Here is a 20,092-nt window from a genome sequence, read left to right on the forward strand (position 1 = left end):
TCAAATATAAAATTGCTAGCTTCAATATTGCAGAAGTAACATAACATGAGCAATTTTGACCCATATATTTGACCTTGAAGGATGACCTTGACCTTTCACCACTCAAAATGTGCAGCTCTATGAGATACATATGCATGCCAAATATCAAGTTGCTATCTTCGATAGTGCAAACGTATTCATAAAATAAGCGATTTGGGCCACATATATTTAACCGCTGACCTTGAAGGATGACTTTGACCTTTCAACACTCAAAATTTGCAGCTCCATGAGATACACATGCATGCCAAATATCAAGTTGCTATCTTCAATATTGCAAAAGTATTCATTAAATGAGCGATTTTGGCCACATATATTTGACCTCTGACCTTGAAGGATGACCTTGACCTTTCACCAATGATAATGTGCAGCTTCAGGAGATGCATTTGCATGCCAAATATCAAGTTGCTACTTTCAATATTGCAAGTTATTGCAAAATGTTAAAGTTGGCATAAACAGACCAACCAACGAATCAACAGACCGACAGAGCAAAAACAACATGTCCCCCACTACTATAGTGGGGGACATAAAAATAGACTGATCCTACAAGCAAACCCCATATTTACACAGAACAATGTCTGAATTGACATAAATTTGGACAAAAAACATGCATTTTCCTGGATTTGAAGCACAGACCTTTTGATTGCAAACAACAGTCTTACTTACTAAGACATTTCTGAAAATTACACGTTGCCAGCAAAGTACATTTTTAAATCAGATATGCAATGTCATGTCCTTACCAAATTGTACTAGAGCTGTTTTCACTTCGAGTTTGCAAACAGCCTTAAAATATAAACTAAACACTAATCTTTAACAAGGGCTGTTTGTAAAACATGCATGCCCCCCATATGGGCTGTCCGTTGTAGTGGCAGCCATTGTGTGAATACGTTTTTTGTCACTGTGACCTTGACCTTTGACCTAGTGACCTGAAAATCAATAGGGGTCATCTGTGAGTCACGATCAATGTACCTATGAAGTGTCATGATCCTAGGCAAAAGCGTTCTTGAGTTATCATCCGAAAATCATTTTACTATTTCGGGTCACCGTGACCTTGACCTTGTGACCTCAAAATCAATAAGGGTCATCTGTGAGTCATGATCAATCTACCTGTGAAGTTTCATGATCCTAGGCATATGTGTTCTTGAGTTATCATCCGAAAACCATTTTACTATTTCGGGTCACCGTGACCTTGACCTTTGACCTAGTGACCTCAAAATCAATAGGGGTCATCTGCGAGTCATGATCAATCTAGCCATGAAGTTTCATGATCCTAGGCGTATGAATTTTTGAGTTATCATCCGGAAACCATTTTACTATTTTGGGTCACCGTGACCTTTGACCTAGTGACCTCAAAATAAATAGGGGTCATCTGCGAGTCATGATCAATGTACCTATGAAGTTTCATGATCCTAGGCCCAAGCGTTCTTGAGTTATCGTCTGACAACCACCTGGTGGACGGACCGACAGACTGACATACCGACAGACCGACCGACATGAGCAAAGCAATATACCCCCTCTTCTTCGAAGGGGGGCATAATGAGATAAAAGTGCACTTACAAAATCAAAGTCTTTCATTTTGAAAACCAATAGACAGAATTATAACATATAAAAAGTATACAATCTTCAGTACACTTATCAACAAATTAAAACATTTTAAATCATACAATTTGCATAAAATTCAAAGCTTGATATCTCAAAAACTTATCCACAATATTGAAAGATATTAAGAATCTTACAATCTGCATCATAACTCAAGCTCAATATCTTAAAAAACTGATTGACTAAACTGCAACATTTTACAAATTATTTAATCTACAAAAAATGAAAAACTTCATACTTCAAAATTCAACCGACAGCATTGACACATATTTAGAATCATACAAAGTTAAAGCTTCAAATGTCAACTTGAAATGAGTCCAAAGTACACGGACTTTAGTGAAACACTGGTAAGGGACTAAAAAGGCAGTTAACAACAAGAGCTGTGTTCGTAAAACACAATCCCCCTTTCTGCGCCGCTTTGAAGCCATATATTCGACCTATGACATTGAATTATGACCTTGACCTTTCACCACTCAAAATGTGCAGCTCCATGAGATACACATGCTTGCCAAATATGAAGTTGCTATCTTTAATATTGCAAAAGTATTCATAAAATGAGCGATTTTGGCCACATATATTTGACCTCTGACCTTGACCTTTCAGAAAATTAAAATGTGCAGCTCTATGAGATACATATGCATGCCAAATATCAAGTTGCTATCTTCAATATTGCAAAAGTTATTGCAAATGTTAAAGTTGGCGTAAACAGATCAACCAACCAACCAACCAACAGACAGGACAAAAACAATATGTCCCCCACTACTATAGTGAGGGACATAAAAATAGACTGAACCTTCAAGCAAACCCCAAATTTACATAGAACAATGTCTGAATCGCCATAAATTTGGACAAAAAACATGCATTACCCTGTATTTGAAGCACAGACCTTTTGATTGCAAACAACAGTCTTACTAAGACATTTCAGAAAATTACACGTTGCCAGCAAAGTACATTTTAAAATTAGATATGCAATGTCATGTCCTTACCAAATTGTAATAGAACTGTTTTCACTTCGAGTTTGCAAACAGCCTTAAAATATAAACTAAACACTAGAAAAGAATCTTTCAGGAGATAAAAGTGCACTTACAAAATCAAAGTCTTTCATTTTGAAAACCAATAGACAGAATTAAAACATAAACATTATGCAATCTTCATTACACTGATCAACACCATTAAGACATTTTAAAATCATACAATTTGCATAAAACTCAAAGCTTGATATCTCAAAAACTTATCCACAATATTGAAAGATATTAAGAATCTTACAATCTGCATCATATTTAAAGCTCAATATCTTATAAAACTGATTGACGAAACTGCAACATTTTACAAATTATTTAATCTACAAAAAATGTAAAACTTCATATTTCAAAATTCAACTGACAGCATTGACACATATTTAGAATCATACAAAGTTAAAGCTTCAAATGTCAACGTGAAATACACATCCAAGATATCATTTAAACTAATATACTGACAAAGTTTCAAGAAGATTCATAAGTCCATATAAGGAAAAATGCCCCGCCCACTGGTGGCCATGTTTTTCTTAGCAACTGGAACCAATTTCAAACTTGTCCAAATATCATTGGGACAAATCTTCTGACAAAGTGTCATGATGATCGTACAATAAATATGGCTTCTAGAGTTTAAACAGGGTTTTACTTTAGCCATATAAGGAAAAATGCCACGCCCCCTTAGTGGCCATGTTTTTCCACCAACTAGAACCATTTTTGAACTCATCCAAGATATCATTAGGACAAATCATCTGACCAAGTTTCGTAATAATCGGAAAATAAATGTGGCCTACAGAGTGTTAACAATGTTTTAGTAAAGCATGATACATAACCATATTAGGAAAAATGCCCCGCCCCCTTGTGGCCATGTTTTTTAAGCAAACGAAACTATTTTTGAACTAATCCAATATATCATTAGGACAAATCTTCTGACCAAGTTTCATGAAGATAAGAAAATAAATGTGGCCTATAGAGTGTTAACAAAGTTTTACTATAGCCATATAAGGTAAAATGCCCCACCCCCTGGCGGACATGTTTTTCAACCAACCAGCATCATTTTTTAACTTGTCTACGATATTTTTTGGGATGAATATTCTGACCAAGTTTCATGAAGATCGGAAAATAAATGTGGCCTCAAGAGTGTTAACAAGATTTTACAATAGCCATTTTTATAAGGAAAAATGCCCCGCCCCTTGGCAGCCATGTTTTTCAAGCAAACATAACCATTTTCAAACCCATCCAAGATATTAATGAGACAAATATTCTGACCAAATTTCATGAAGATTGGACAATAAATGTGGCCTCTAGAGTGTTCACAACGTTTTACCATAGCCATATATAGCCATATAAGAAAAAATGCCCCGCCCTTTGGCAGCCATGTTTTTCAAGCAAACGTAACCATTTTCAGCTCGTCTAAGATATCATTGAGACCAAACTTCTGACCAAATTTCATGAAGAATGGACAATAAATGTGGCCTCTAGAGTGTTAGCAATGTTTAACTAAAGACATAAGGAAAACTCCCCCGCCCCTTGGCGGCCATGTTTTTTCACTGATCTGGACCATTTTCGAACTCGTCCAAAATATAAATAAAACCAATGTTTTGACCAAGTTTCATGATGATTAGGCAAACATTTTGACTTCTAAAGTGTTCACAAGGTTTCTCTATAGCCATATAAGGAAAACTGCCCCGCCCCTGGCGGCCATGTTTTTCAACGGACTGGAACCAATTTTTAACTCAACCAAAATATCATTTAGACAAACATTTTGACAAAGTTACATGAAGATTGGACTTCTACAGTGTTCACAAGTTTTTTTGTTGTTTTTTTGACCTAGTGACCTAATTTTTGACCCAGCATGACCCAGTTTCGAACTCAGTCGAGGTATCAATGTGACAAATGTTCTGCAAAATTTCATGAAGATCAGACAATAAATGTGGCATCTAGAGTGTTCACAAGGCAAAATGTTGACGACATACAACGCACAACGGACAAAAGGCAATCACAAAAGCTCACCATGAGCATGTTGCACTCAGGTGAGCTCAAAAGTTATGGCCAATTTTAAAGTTTTCAGACGGACGGACAGTAGCAATATATTTAACATTAATTCCTTGAAGGATTACCTTGACCTTCACTTTTCACCACTCAATATGTGCAGCTTCACAAGATGCACATGCATGCCAACTGGAGCTTTGTCACAGACGTGACATATACCCCCACATAACGCATTGACACAGACTATTTTGTATGCTGTCTTCACAAAACAAGATAATACAATTTATGGCGATTTTTTAAGAATCATTATGCCATTATCATTTAATAGCCATTTTGACCTTTGAACTCTTGAATTGTTTCACATGACAAGCCTTCCAATGACTTTGAACAAAATTGATGTACAGAGTCATTTTAAAATCTTACAATGAATGACATATTTATGGCCCAGACAAGATAATTTATTGCCATTTTTGACCTTTGAACTAAAACTACGAACTTGAGTTTGAAGATATTGACGTAATTCTTTTGCGCGACACACTGTCAAATGATGGTGAACAAAAGAGCCAACGATTTTAAAATCGCACAATAAACAACATAGTTATTGCCCAGACAAGCTCAATTATGGCCATTTTTAACCAGGTTTTCCGAAGGAAAAAACTGGTTATTAGATTGGCGAATGCGGGCGGGCTGGCTGGCTGGCGGGCTGGCTGGCTGGCGGGCTGGCTGGCTGGCTGGCGGGCTGGCGGGCTGGCGGAATAAGCTTGTCCGGGCCATAACTATGTCGTTCATTGTCAGATTTTAAAATCATTTGGCACATTTGTTCACCATCATTGGACGGTGTGTCGCCCGAAATAATTACGTCGATATCTCCAAGGTCAAGGTCACACTTTGAGTTCAAAGGTCAAAAATGGCCATAAATGAGCTTGTCCGAGCCATAACTATGTCGTTCATCGTCAGATTTTAAAATCATTTGGCACATTTGTTCACCATCATTGGACGGTGTGTTGCGCGAAATAATTACGTCGATATCTCCAAGGTCAAGGTCACACTTTGAGTTCAAAGGTCAAAAATGGCCATAAATGAGCTTGTCCTGGCCATAACTATGTCATTCATTGTGAGATTTTAAAATCATTTGGCACATTTGATCACCATCATGGGACGGTGTGTCCCACGAAAGAATCACGTCAATATCTCCAATGTCAAGGTCGCCACGACTAAAAATAGATTTAAAAAAAAAAAAAAAACTTACAAAGGGGGTTAATTTTTTTTGGTCATTTCAAAAGTTCAGTTTGAGTTTTCTCCCTTTATCAGATTTTTTTTTCACAATGAAAACCTGGTTTTGTGACAATTTTGTCCCTTGTTTACCTTTAAACTCAAATTGTGCCCTTGTTCTTGGAAATATCGACGTAATTCTTTCGCCCGACACACTGTTCAATGATGGTGAACAAATGTGCCAAATGATTTTAAAATCTCACAATAAAAAACAAAGCTATGGCCCGGACAAGCATTTGAACTCCCAAGTGTGACCTTGACCTTTGAGATATTGACGTAATTTTTTTTAACGCGACACACCGTTCCATGATGGGGAACAAATGTACTGAGTCATTTAAAAATGTAACGATAAATAACATAGCTATGGTCGGTACAAACTTACAGTTTAAAACATACTAAGTGACCCCATGACCTAGTTTTTGACCTGGCATGACCCATATTCAAACTTGACCTAGACATTATCTACATACAACTACTGACCAAGTTTGGTGAAGATCGGATGAAATATCGGGACAGACCGACAAACGTGACTCCTATATAGCCCCCATTACCAATTGTATTAGGGGTATAAATATCAAGTATACAATGTATATTATATGTGGAGACTTTAATTTAGTGCTTGACCCACTGTTGGACTATACTAACTATAAACCTTTAAATAGTAATAGGAAAGCTAGAGACTTGTTATTGGGGGAAATAGTTAAAAGGGAATTGAAGGACACATTTAGATATATAAACGGTGAGAAAAAAGGTTACACGTGGAGACGTACTAACCCATTGCAACAGGGCCTTTTCCTTATTACAAATAATATGATTGAATATTTATTAAATGCTCAAATACAATTAAGCTACAGATCTGATCATTCTATAATTGACATGGTTATAAGTTTCGAAAAAATTATACACGGTAAAGGTTTATGGAAATTTAATAACTCGTTACTATCCGATATTGAATTTTTGCGAGTAATTAATACTGTGATAGAAGATATTAAACGGCAATACTGCATTCCTATATATAATTTAGACACATTAAACGAGATTGAAGATAGCCAAATACAGTTTGTCATAAATGATCAACTTTTCTTAGAAACACTTTTAATGGAGATTAGAGGCAAGACCATCTCTTATTCAAGTCACAGAGCAAAATTAAGAAGAACACAGGAAAGTATATTAATATCAAAAATTGAAATATTAGAGCAATCACTGACTGAAGAAAATAAGGATTTATTAATTACATTAAAAAATGAACTAGAAACTATTAGACAAGAAACTATGAAGGGTTGCTTTATACGTTCCCGTTCAGACTGGATAGATAATGGAGAAAAACCTACTAAAATGTTTTGTAACTTGGAAAAACGTAATTTTCTTTCCAAAAATATATCTTGTATTCAGAGAGAAGATGGAACATTTATATATGAACCTGAAAATATTCTTAAGGAAGCAAACAGCTTTTACAAAATTTTATATTCAGAACAACCCACAACCAACCCTGATCTCAAAAATGAATTTAAAAATGATGAATTGCCCAAATTAACAAATTTAGAGGCGGACATGTTAGAGGGTATTCTTTCCTTACAAGAGGTGTCATTAACGCTTAAACACATGAAAAATGACAAAAGTCCAGGCTCCGATGGATTCTCAGCAAATTTCTTTAAAGTTTTTTGGAAAAAATTGGGGGGTTTTGTGGTAAGAAGCATTAATTATTCATATAATATAGGGTCACTCTCAATAACTCAAAAGCAGGGAATTATAACTTGTATTCCAAAGGAGGGTAAGCCTAAACAATTTTTAAAAAATTGGAGACCAATTTGCCTGTTGAACACAGTTAAATTAGCATCAGGAACGATAGCTAACAGACTTAAGTCAACCTTAAACAAATTAGTGAATAATGACCAAACGGGTTACATTAAAGGCAGGTACATGGGAGATAACACACGATTATTATATGATATTATGAGTTATACTGAGTGCAACCAAATCCCTGGCCTGTTGATGCTAATTGATTTCGAAAAAGCGTTCGATACTTTATCATTCAGTTTTATAAAACAAGTGTTTGATTTTTTTAACTTTGGGCCAATGTTTAAGAACTGGATAGCGCTTTTTTTTAATAATATTGAAAATGCGGTCCAGTTGAATGGGTTTTTGTCAGACTTCTTTATGATAGGACGAGGTTGTCGTCAGGGAGACCCTATTTCAGCATATATATTTATCCTTTGTGCAGAAATACTAGCTATTAAAATAAGAAAATGTAAGCAAATGAAGGGAATAACAATTGACAATGAAGAATATAAGATATCACAATTTGCTGATGATACCTATTTATTAATGGACGGGTCGGAAGAAACCTTGAATACTGCATCACGATTGTTGCACTCCTTCTCACAATATTCAGGCCTGAATGTAAACTTTGAAAAAACTCATGTTGTCTGGATAGGATCTTTAAAATACAGCACACGGTCCATAAAAACAAGATGGAAACTAGTGTGGGGATGTACCCAATTTAAATTATTAGGTTTAAATTTCGATGTTGATCTACCTAAAATGATTGAGCTAAATTATAATGACAAATTAGTTAAATTAGACAATATCATTGCACATTGGAACAGAAGAGAGCTAACTCCCTTAGGTAGGATAACTGTTGTTAAGACCTTGATACTTCCAATGTTTATTCACCTGTTTGTCTCCTTGCCACAACCCGGAGAGGCTATTTGTAAAGTTTTAAATGATAAAGTACTCAAATTTGTGTGGCAAGGGCCTTCAAAAATCAAAGCAAAAGTCATAACAAAAGATTTTGATGAAGGGGGACTCAAAATGGTGGACATAAATGCATTTATGAAAAGTTTAAAATTATCATGGATAAGAAAAGTTATTCAAGGCCAGAACAAATTTACATCCTTGGCTAGAAAGTTAATAGATTTTAATATACTATGTAATACAGGCAGTTTATACGCAATTTCAGCTGTTAAAAATATAACCAACGCTTTTTGGATAGATGTTTTAACAATATATTCTGACTTTGTTAAGAGTATTAATATTGACTCTGTTGATAAACTTGTAGATATGCCTTTGTTTTTTAATAACTGTTTATTAATCAACAATAAATACATTTTTTGGAAATATTGGTATGATGCTGGCATTCGGTTTGTTAAAGATATTATTAAAGACGGTGGGCAGATTTTGTCACTGCAAGAGCTACAAGCCAAAATGAATAAACCGGTAAACTTTTTACATTATGAAGGTATAAAAAAGGTTCTTTCCACATACATTGTCTCGGTGCAAAATGTAAAATTAAAAGATTATAAAGTACATTCATATCCCATTTTGTCGACCTATATAAAACCTATCATTCTTAATTCTTGTAATAAGTTACTATACAATATGTTAAAAGAGAACTCTGAAATCCCCACATGCCAAACAAAATGGAATGAATACTTTGCAGATGACTCCATACAATGGAAAAATGTCCATGGACAAGTGTTTAAAAAAACGAATACGGTAATACATATATTCAATGGTTACAAACTAGAATTATCCACAGAATATTGGGAACAAACACACTCCTTTTTAAAATGGGCTTGTCCAATAGTAAAACATGCACTTTTTGCAAAATGTCAGAAGAATCAATTACCCATTTATTTTGGGATTGTAACACAGTAAAAATACTTATTAAAGATATCTCGGATTGCTTAAAAAACGCAAATATACAAATAGTAATAAACAGCAAAATGTTCCTTCTTGGTGATACAAACGTAAATGATAACTGCTTTATTCTTTTCATGGAAGTTAAAAAGTACATTTTTGAATGCAAAAGGAAAGAAGTAATTCCACATTTTCAGGGATTTAAGGCTATAGCCTAAAATTATCTTTAAATATATATGAAAACACAACTAATGAATCAAATAAAGGATTTTTTTGGATAGTTATAAGATTAATATGTAATTCATAATTGCATGAATAACAAAAATAACTGTTATTAACTCGCATTATATATGAAACCTGCAAAATGTGTTTCCTTAACTAAGTGTCACTATGTTGTTTGCATATTGATCATAAAGTTTATATTGATTGTGTTGTAAACTGCACTCTAAGTGTAAAATCAAACTTTGTTAAAAAGGTCCATTTTTAATGACACTATCAAATGTACTAGGTTTTATTTTTTTGAACACTGTAACCATAGTAGTTGTAAATATGACTCTTTTCTTGTATTACTATGTTGTTTGCAATTTGATCATAAAGTTTATATCAATTGTGTTGTAATCTGCACTAAAATTGTAAAATCAAACTTTCTTAAAAAGGTCAATTTTTAACGACATTAGCAAATGTACTATGTTTTATCTCTTTATCTCTTTGAACACTGTAGCCATAGTTGTTGTAAATCTGATCCTTTTCTTGTTTAAGAATTAACACTTAATATTATTGTGCTATACATAAATATTTATTTAATTAAGTTAAGTAAAAAAGGTAAAAAGGTTGAAGGAAGTACGATTCTAATTCAGCTTGAGTAATGATTGTATTAAAATAGAGAAAACACATTACATATGGTAATTTAAGTATATGAACGAACATGCCATTGTAAATTGTGTGTATATGTATAGTTTATGAATGAATAAAAACATTTAAACAGGAAAAAAAAAATAAAAAAAAAAAAATAAAAAAATAAATATCAAGTTGCTATGTTCAATATTGAAAAAGTTATGGCCATATAAGTTTTCGGCCAGATGGACAAACTGACTGACTGACGGACAGTTCAACTGCTATATGCCACCCTACCAGGGGCATAAACATATTCCACAGTTCAACAATTCTTTTTCCATTTTTGTTTTTCCATAATATTGTTATGGACCCTTGCCCTTATCTGGGCCACTGTTCTTCCGGTAAGTATTTTTAGGGACCCCATTACTTTTGAGCCAGATGGCATTTTTTTTTCTCTTAATTCATCTCTAAAAAAGTTCATGAAACATATGTTCTCTTCGCTGGCCCACTTTCGTTTCATTCCTTTTCTTGTCCCTGTCCCTAAAACAAGAATAGATATAAAAAATAAAATAGCAATGAGTATCATGTCAGTGTTTTTTTCAGTTTTGGGGGAAAGGGGTCGGGTCCCCTGAGAGGGGGATAATTCACGTGTAAAAGGGGAAATTTCAATGCTAAGCATGTAACATACAAAATCAAGTTGTAACACCATAATTCACCATACACAGAGAGAAAAACATTATTCCAACTTTTTTTGTCATCAACATGTTATGTTTATTTTCAAAGATCCACATTTTTTGGCTTTTCTGTGAATTATTTAAACGAGGTATTGATTAAAATTGAACTACACTTCCAAGAGGGGAAATTTTCAAATATTTTTGGGAAAAATATACACTCTAAGCAGCAAACTCATTTGTTCAGTGCCTGTAAGCCCTTTATTTTGTTGACTTTTCTACTGAATTGATCCTTGCACACAAAGTATCAACATAACAAGTCAGTGTTCTGCCGTGGATGCGCCCTTGTGTTATTGTCGCAAAAAACAAATATTTGTCCCCACCCGTTTTCTGTATATGGGTCCTCGGGCGCACATGAATTAGAAATAAAAACTAATCGATTCAATTTGTAAGTCGGTAAAGTAATCGAGTGAATGTGTAACCAGAACAAACTATTTCATTGGACATGACGTCATTTCGCAGCCAATGGTTAATTTATTTAATATTAACACTCTATTTCATTGGTAAGTTGAGATTATAACAACCAATCAGATATCAAGGAAATTTCCGAACCTATCAAAATGGCTTAAAGCGACAGGCCAAAGAAAACAAAATCCATTTTTTTTTTTCCTCCGGCAAGTAAAATTAGAAAATATGACAATAATATTAACAACCCAACAGAGTCTTCCCAAGTCCCAACATCGTTTAGCAATTACGAAAAAAAGTCTGCCCCTAAACGTACATTCCAAGAAAATTGGCTTCAAAAATGTCCTTGGTCACTGTTTGACAACAACAAAATGACATGCAGATTGTGCATAAAGCAAAAAAGAAAACGCCTTTACTATTGGTATTTCTAATTATCGAACAAGTACTTTGACATGCGGAGTCCAATGACCATAAATCTGTTCAAAGTTTTGTAAATATGTTGACAACTGTTTGACAGTGTTAAAAAGTTTTTTGAATGTTCCAGTTTTAATAACAATGTTACAACCTGACTGTAAGAAGTTTAAGCACGTTTAAAAGTTCAAGTTAAAGGTTATTAGTTTCCACACATTTAATTCTGCTACAAAAATATTTCTGTGTCCCCATATTTTTTCTTTTTGTCCCCACTTTTGTAATCCTCAAGGGTCCTCAACAGTAAAATTTCACGGCAGAACACTGCAAGTGATACAATGATTGAATATTGTAGAGCAAGGTTTTCCTGATAAAAATGCACAAAACCTGAACATGTTAGGAGGTAAAATGAACTAACTGAAACTGTTTTAACACCAGTTAAAAACAATTTTTCACACATATAAGAACTGACAGTTCGCAGAACTATCATTTCTTGGAAGAACAAGTACTAAACATTAACTTTCATAGCAAACTGCCTACTTTGTACTTTACAAGGACTTTTACAAGCACATTGTTGTAACCCTGTAGATCACAGAGGAGGTCGTCTAGAGCATCACACTTGACTTGGACTACTCATTTACTTTAATACAGTCATGACATAAGACTCTGTCACATAATGATAGAGAATGCAGAGAAACCCGTCTTCAAATTTAGTTCATACCTTGAGGATTTGGCTGCCTCATTTCATCATGGGTCAGACTGGCTGGCCCTTCACTGGCAGCAGTTGACATGGACTCTGAAAGAACCAAAGTGAAACCTGTAGATTGCATATGATCAGCACAGTCAACACTGGCATGTTGTATCATGAGAGGCTCTGACTCCTGTACAGATTCTAGACTGTGGGTGTCTTCAACAGTTTCCTCAATGACTGTAAACATATAATGTCAACAGTGGGGTCTTGTATGTCTATTATCCATTGGTGGATCTTGCTGAAATCTATAGAAAACATGCATGCCCCCCATATGGGCTGTCTGTTGTAGTGGCAGCCATTGTGTGAATACGTAATTTGTCACTGACCTTGACCTTTGACCTAGTGACCTGATAATCAATAGGGGTCATCTGCAAGTCACGATCAATGTACCTATGAAGTGTCATGATCCTAGGCAAAAGCGTTCTTGAGTTATCATCGGAAAATCATTTTACTATTTCGGGTTACCGTGACCTTGACCTTTTGACCTCAAAATCACTAGGGGTCATCTGCAAGTCATGATCAATGTACCTATGAAGTTTCATGATCCTAGGCCCAAGCGTTCTTGAGTAATCGTATGACAACCACCTGGTGGACAGACGGACCGATCGACATGAGCAAAGCAATATACCCCCTCTTCTTCAAAGGGTGGCATAAATATATATTGGCTTGGACAACAGAAAATTGTACTAGAATATATAGTCTACAGTTGGGTCATGTCTTTATCATCAATAGATGGGCCTTTATTATGTGACAACAGAAATACCATGGGTCAGACTGGCTGGCTCTTCACTTGGCTCCCTCCTATCATGGGTCAGACTGGCTGGCTCTTCACTTGGCTCCCTCCTATCATGGGTCAGACTGCCTGGCTCTTCACTGTCAGCAGGTGACATGGACTCTGAAAGAACCAAAGTGAAACCTGTAGATTGCATATGATCAGCACAGTCAACACTGGCATGTTGTATCATGAGAGGCTCTGACTCCTGTATAGATTCTAGACTGTGGGTGTCTTCAACAGTTGCCTCAATGCCTGTAAACATGTAATGTCAACAGTGGGGTCTTGTATGTCTATTATCCATTGGTGGGTCTTGCTGAAATCTATAGAAAACATGCATGCCCCCCATATGGGCTGTCCGTTGTAGTGGCAGCCGTTGTGTGAATACGTTTTTTGTCACTGTGACCTTGACCTTTGACCTAGTGACCTGAAAATCAATAGGGGTCATCTGCGAGTCACGATCAATGTACTTATGAAGTGTCATGATCCTAGGCAAAAGCGTTCTTGAGTTATCATCCGAAAATCATTTTACTATTTCGGGTCACCGTGACCTTGACCTTTGACCTCAAAATCAATAGGGGTCATCTGCGAGTCATGATCAATCTACCTATGAAGTTTCATGATCCTAGGCATATGCTTTCTTGAGTTATCATCCGAAAACCATTTTACTATTTCGGGTCACCGTGACCTTGACCTTTGACCTAGTGACCTCAAAATCAATAGGGGTCATCTGCGAGTAATGATCAATCTACCCATGAAGTTTATGATCCTAGCCGTATGCGTTCTTGAGTTATCATCCGGAAACCATTTTACTATTTCGGGTCACCGTGACCTTTGACCTCAAAATCTATAGGGGTCATCTGCGAGTAATGATCAATCTACCCATGAAGTTTCATGATCCTAGGCGTATGCGTTCTTGAGTTATCATCCAGAAACCATTTTACTATTTCGGGTCACTGTGACCTTTACCTTTGACCTAGTGACCTCAAAATCAATAGGGGTCATCTGCGAGTCATGATCAATCTACCTATGAAGTTTCATGATCCTAGGCATATGCTTTCTTGAGTTATCATCCGAAAACCATTTTACTATTTCGGGTCACCGTGACCTTGACCTTTGACCTAGTGACCTCAAAATCAATAGGGGTCATCTGCGAGTAATGATCAATCTACCCATGAAGTTTCATGATCCTAGCTGTATGCGTTCTTGAGTTATCATCCGGAAACCATTTTACTATTTTGGGTCACCGTGACCTTGACCTTTGACCTGAAAATCAATAGGGGTCATCTTTGAGTCATGATCAATGTACCTATGAAGTTTCATGTTCCTAGGCATAAGCGTTCTTAGAGTTATCGTCTGGAAACCATTTTACTATTTCGGGTCGACGTGACGTTGACCTTTGACCTAGTGACCTGAAAATCAATAGGGGTCATCTGCAAGTCATGATCAATGTACCTATGAAGTTTCATGATCCTAGCCCAAAGCGTTCTTGAGTTATCATCCGGAAACCACCTGGTGGACGAACCGACCGACAGACCCGACATGTGCAAAGCAAAATACCCCCTCTTCTTCGAAGGGTGGCATAAATATATATTGGCTTGGACAACAGAAAATTGTACTAGAATATATAGTCTACAGTTGGGTCATGTCTTTATCATCAATAGGTGGGCCTTTATTATATGATAATAGAAATACCAAAGGAAATGTTTTGTTTTACAAAAGCACTTTTAAAAGTGTTTTTTTATGCTTTTCGGTATAAGGTATGAGATGTACACAAAATAACAACACACATATCCTCCACTAAAATATGTTATAAGACCTGCTTACAATTTAAATCAGAAAATCTTCATACTTGCAAGTAAGTTATTTATCCTTTAAATCATTAAAATAACTCAGAAACAGAAATGTCTAATTGAGCATATAAACTATTTCATAAGGTGTCCAAATCTAAAGGTATTCCTATACTCCCTTTTTTTTTTAATGGGCTACCATAACAATGACTCTGTTATGGACCACTTTCATAATACAAATGAACAGTGGCCAATGATCTATCATGGGTATAAATAACTATTTTACCTTCTTGATGGCCATCTTCGTCTTCAATTGGAAGAGGTAAATCTGTAAAAAATGATTTTTTATTTTAGAAATAACTATTTAGAAAAAAATAACCAGAAGTCACTCTTGATACGACAGTAAATATTTTCAATACTTCAAGGTTGTTAAAAAGTATTTTGTTGCATTAGCATTTCTTTAAGAGGATAAACAATTTTCAAGGCACATAAAATAGGTTTGCCTATTTTTACCACGTAAATTTTAGACTTATTGAATTAACGTGGCCAAAACAAGGGCCCCGCCTTTCAAACAATGTTTTACATCGTTTGTCTGTTCTCAAGCGCTCTGTTTTGTTCTGAAGAATGATCATTCAGTCGAATTTACTGACAGCCATAGGAGAGAAAGTAACAAAAATTCTCCATCCCAATTCAGTAAAATGAATTATATTAATAAAATTCTTATAATCAAACCTTCTACTACTATGTCCTTCATCTGCCTTCCCTTCCACTCATTGACTTTACCATTTTCAACAGCATACAACATCAGGGCAACCTATAAAATTTCAAGAAGACCATAATATTCAGTGTCAACAATACTTCCATCATAACAACAGTAGCAATCCATAGTTCCCTGACCTCACTTTTTATTTCAATATCAATATAATTGAACACAAACGTTGCCATATGCTATTTTGTTGACAGCTTGTGAAAGTCTGCACAGTACCATATTTGTAAATTACACAGCCCTACAAATAATATAATCTCAATTATCTGCCACAACACTTAAAGAAACTAGAGCTTTGTCACAGACGTGACCTATACCCCCACGTGCCCCATCCACACAAGAGAATCTAATTAATGGCTATTTTTAAGAATTATTATGCCATTATCATTTATGGCCATTTTGACCTTTGAACTTAAAGCATGACCTTGACCTTGGAGATATCGACATAATTCTTTCCTGCCACACACCATCCATAACGGTGAACACATGATTTTAAAATCTCACAATGAACAACATAGTTATGGCCTTCTTTTACCTTTGAACAAAGTGTGACCTTGACCTTCGAGATATTGACGTAACTCTTTCACGTGACACACAAGTCATATGACAGTGAACAAATGTGCCAATGATTTTTAAATCTCACAATGAACTACATAGTTATGGCCCAGAAAAGCTCATTTATGGCCATTTTTGACATTTGAACTCAAAGTGTGACCTTGACCTTGGAGATATCGACGTAATTCTTTCGCACAACACACCTTCCAATGATGGTGAAATGTTCCAACTGATTTTAAAATCTCAAAAGAACAACACAGTTATTGCCCGGACAAGATGAAATTCTTTGCGCGACACACCCTCCAATGATGGTTAACAAATGTTCCAAATGATTTTAAAATCTCACAATGAATGACAAAAGTTATGGCCCGGACAAGCATTTTACCCTTGAACTCCAAAAGTGACCTTGACCTAAGTTCTTGGAGATATCGACGCAATTCTTTCGCGCGACACACGGTCCCATGATGGTGAACAAATCAAAACCAAGTCAATTAAAAATCTAACAATAAATGAAATAGTTATGGTCCAGACAAACTTTGTGTTTAAAAGCACTAAGTGACCTTGTGACCTAGTTTTTTTACCAGGCATGACCCATATTCAAACTTGACCTAGACATCATCTAGATACAACTTGTGACCAAGTTTGGTGAAGATCGGATGAAATTTCGGGACAGACCGACAAAGTGACTTTTATATAGCCCCCATTACACATAGGTAAGTGGGTATAATTACGCTTTATATTAATGCTAGCTTGTGTGATGTACTGCCTTTAGATATTGCATTTTTTGATACCATTTCGGTAAAAGAACTTAATTAATGAAAAGCTGGTCAGTGACCAAAATTCCCATTGAATAAATGAAGAAAAGCCACAATAATATAAAATAGTCAACAATGGCAACAAATTAGCAGACAACACTAAACAGTATGACAATGAGGGCTAAATAGACAAAACAACAATAACATGAACTGGAGAGTTTCCACCTTGGCATGGACATTGGTTGTAGCACAAAACACACTCACAACAAGAGATGTGTTTGTAAGAAACACAATGCCCCTACTGTGCCGCTTTTTTTTATTTGACCTTTGACCTTGAAGGATGACATTGACCTTTCACCACTCAAAATGTGCAGGTCCATGAGATACGCATGTAATCCAAATATCAAGTTGCTGTTTTCAATATTTCAAAAGTTATGATCAAACGTTTAAGTTTTGGTAAAAGTTTTGGACACACACACACACCTTGACACGCACACACATACAAAGAAAGACAAGCCAAAAACAATATACCCCCGTTCATTCGATCCAGGGGGCATAAAAAGCCATTAATGCAAAGCATACTAGTCAAAGTCAACATCAGATATGGTCTTACTGTGGCTGCCTGTTAAATTATTCTTTCTTTTAGCCCTCTTAGTTACAATATAGCAGTTAGTTTTTCAAATATCTGTGTATGGAAAATTTAAAGATTTTTATTAATGAAATATATACCTTTGAGAGTTCCATGATACTGGAAGACAACTGATAATATTCCTTGTGGGTCTTCACATCATGTCCCAGATGCTTTGCAAGCAATTTTAGTTCACCATGAGTCATGTCAAGAATCTATAAAGCATGTTAATTTTTGATTATATTCACAAATATGCAGTCATCATTCCAGTTTGCTGCCAATTTAACAAATTTGTTTTGCATCTTCTACAGAAAAGATGTACACAAGAAAGCTTTTATCTGTATAGTTGTAGTCATTATGGTGCTCCAAATTCTTGTAATCACACCATGCATTTACAGAGTCAAAAATTTTGTAATGTTTAATTCTGAAAAAGCCAACACGTGGTTTGGTATTTACATGATCCGCCATTTTGAAAATAGCTACTTCCTGTATATATGCCAAAATTTATGTTAAATATAACAATTGGGTCTAACAATTTAAAATCAATTATTGGGTTCTCACAGATAACCATTTTCTGTCATACAAAAGCTGCCAAAATCAAAGGTCTCCATAAAAGTTTTTATTATAATTTATTCACAAATTGATGGCAAGCAAATTCAACATAATTACTTATTTCTGTATAAAAGCCGAAGTATACATGTATATATGTATGCCATTAAACTGGAAGAGAATGTAGTATAATTGCTGAAAGTCTAAATAAATATTGTGCCATAATAAAGAAACCTTCAGGTCACAATATCTCATCTGTACAGGGATATGAAACAAAGACCATAATTCTTAAATGGCTTAAGCAATCCCATATTTGCACAACTAGACTTTAGAAGTAATTGTGAACGATTGTACCAGTTTGTAAAATAAAAAATAAGTACTGAATAATAAATAGAAAGTTCAATATTGAACCTTGAATGTTTCAAGAAATGATTTTTTATTTGACAAGGATAACACATTTGCATACATTTAATATGGCCATATTCGAACCAAAGCAAATACATACATATAAAACAACACAACAATTTCTTGATTTAACAGCAAAGTTTAATATAAAATAACAAATCTATGTATCAAAGACAAAAGGACTGCAATGGTCGCTCAAGGTATATTGACAGCAAGTAAGAAATGCTGAACCAATGATTGGCAAATCGCCATGACAAAGTAACCTTGGAACTTTTGAAGAATGTCTTATATGGTACCTGACAATATTTCTTACAATACTTCTTATATGAGACTCAACAGTATTTCTTATATGGGACCCAACAATATTACTTATATGAGACCCGAAAATTAGTGTAAACATGTTTATTTCTTATATGGGACCCTACGATGTTTATTACTTGTAAGAGGCCCAACAGATAACAGAAATACCATGGGTCAGACTGGCTGGCTCTTCACTTGGCTCCCTCCTATCATGGGTCAGACTGGCTGGCTCTTCACTTGGCTCCCTCCTATCATGGGTCAGACTGCCTGGCTCTTCACTGTCAGCAGTTGACATGGACTCTGAAAGAACCAAAGTGAAACCTGTAGATTGCATATGATCAGCACAGTCAACACTGGCATGTTGTATCATGAGAGGCTCTGACTCCTGTATAGATTCTAGACTGTGGGTGTCTTCAACAGTTGCCTCAATGACTGTAAACATATAATGTCAACAGTGGGGTCTTGTATGTCTATTATCCATTGGTGGGTCTTGCTGAAATCTATAGAAAATATATATTGGCTTGGATAACAGAAGGTTTTGCTATTATGTTTACGTGACATGGTTCAGAAAAAAAGGCCATATGAATGTGACAAAAATAAATTGAGTTTTTAAAATGTTCTTAAAGTTCGTTCTTTTCCTATTCAGATAATGTACACGTTTTATATGATCAAATGAAAACTTGTTCAAACCTATAATTTTGAAGAGATGCTGTGTGAACTCTAAAAATGTTTTTATATCAATGCAACTATTTTGACGATATAATTTTGCAAGAAGTTTTGTCTGTTGTTTATTACTATACATGTAATATGGCCAATTTGTATTGTTACACGTTCTAAATTAAATGAATTAGCATAGTGATTAAATTTGTGTGATGTTTGTCTAAAATAATTT

The 20,092-nt window shown here is 35.2% G+C and overlaps 1 protein-coding gene across 1 annotated transcript in view; it reads right to left on the reverse strand.

The window, feature by feature from the left end:
• Positions 1-846: 846 nt before the first annotated feature.
• LOC127834542 (uncharacterized) overlaps positions 847-20,092 on the reverse strand; it is a 147,882-nt gene continuing 128,636 nt past the window's right edge. The window contains exon 7 of the mRNA XM_052360524.1: positions 847-962. The gene's annotated coding sequence lies outside the window, so the exon portion shown is untranslated. The remainder of the gene's footprint in view (positions 963-20,092) is intronic.

The sequence above is a fragment of the Dreissena polymorpha genome, chromosome 6 (assembly GCF_020536995.1).
Source record: "Dreissena polymorpha isolate Duluth1 chromosome 6, UMN_Dpol_1.0, whole genome shotgun sequence".
Lineage (NCBI taxonomy): Eukaryota > Metazoa > Mollusca > Bivalvia > Myida > Dreissenidae > Dreissena > Dreissena polymorpha.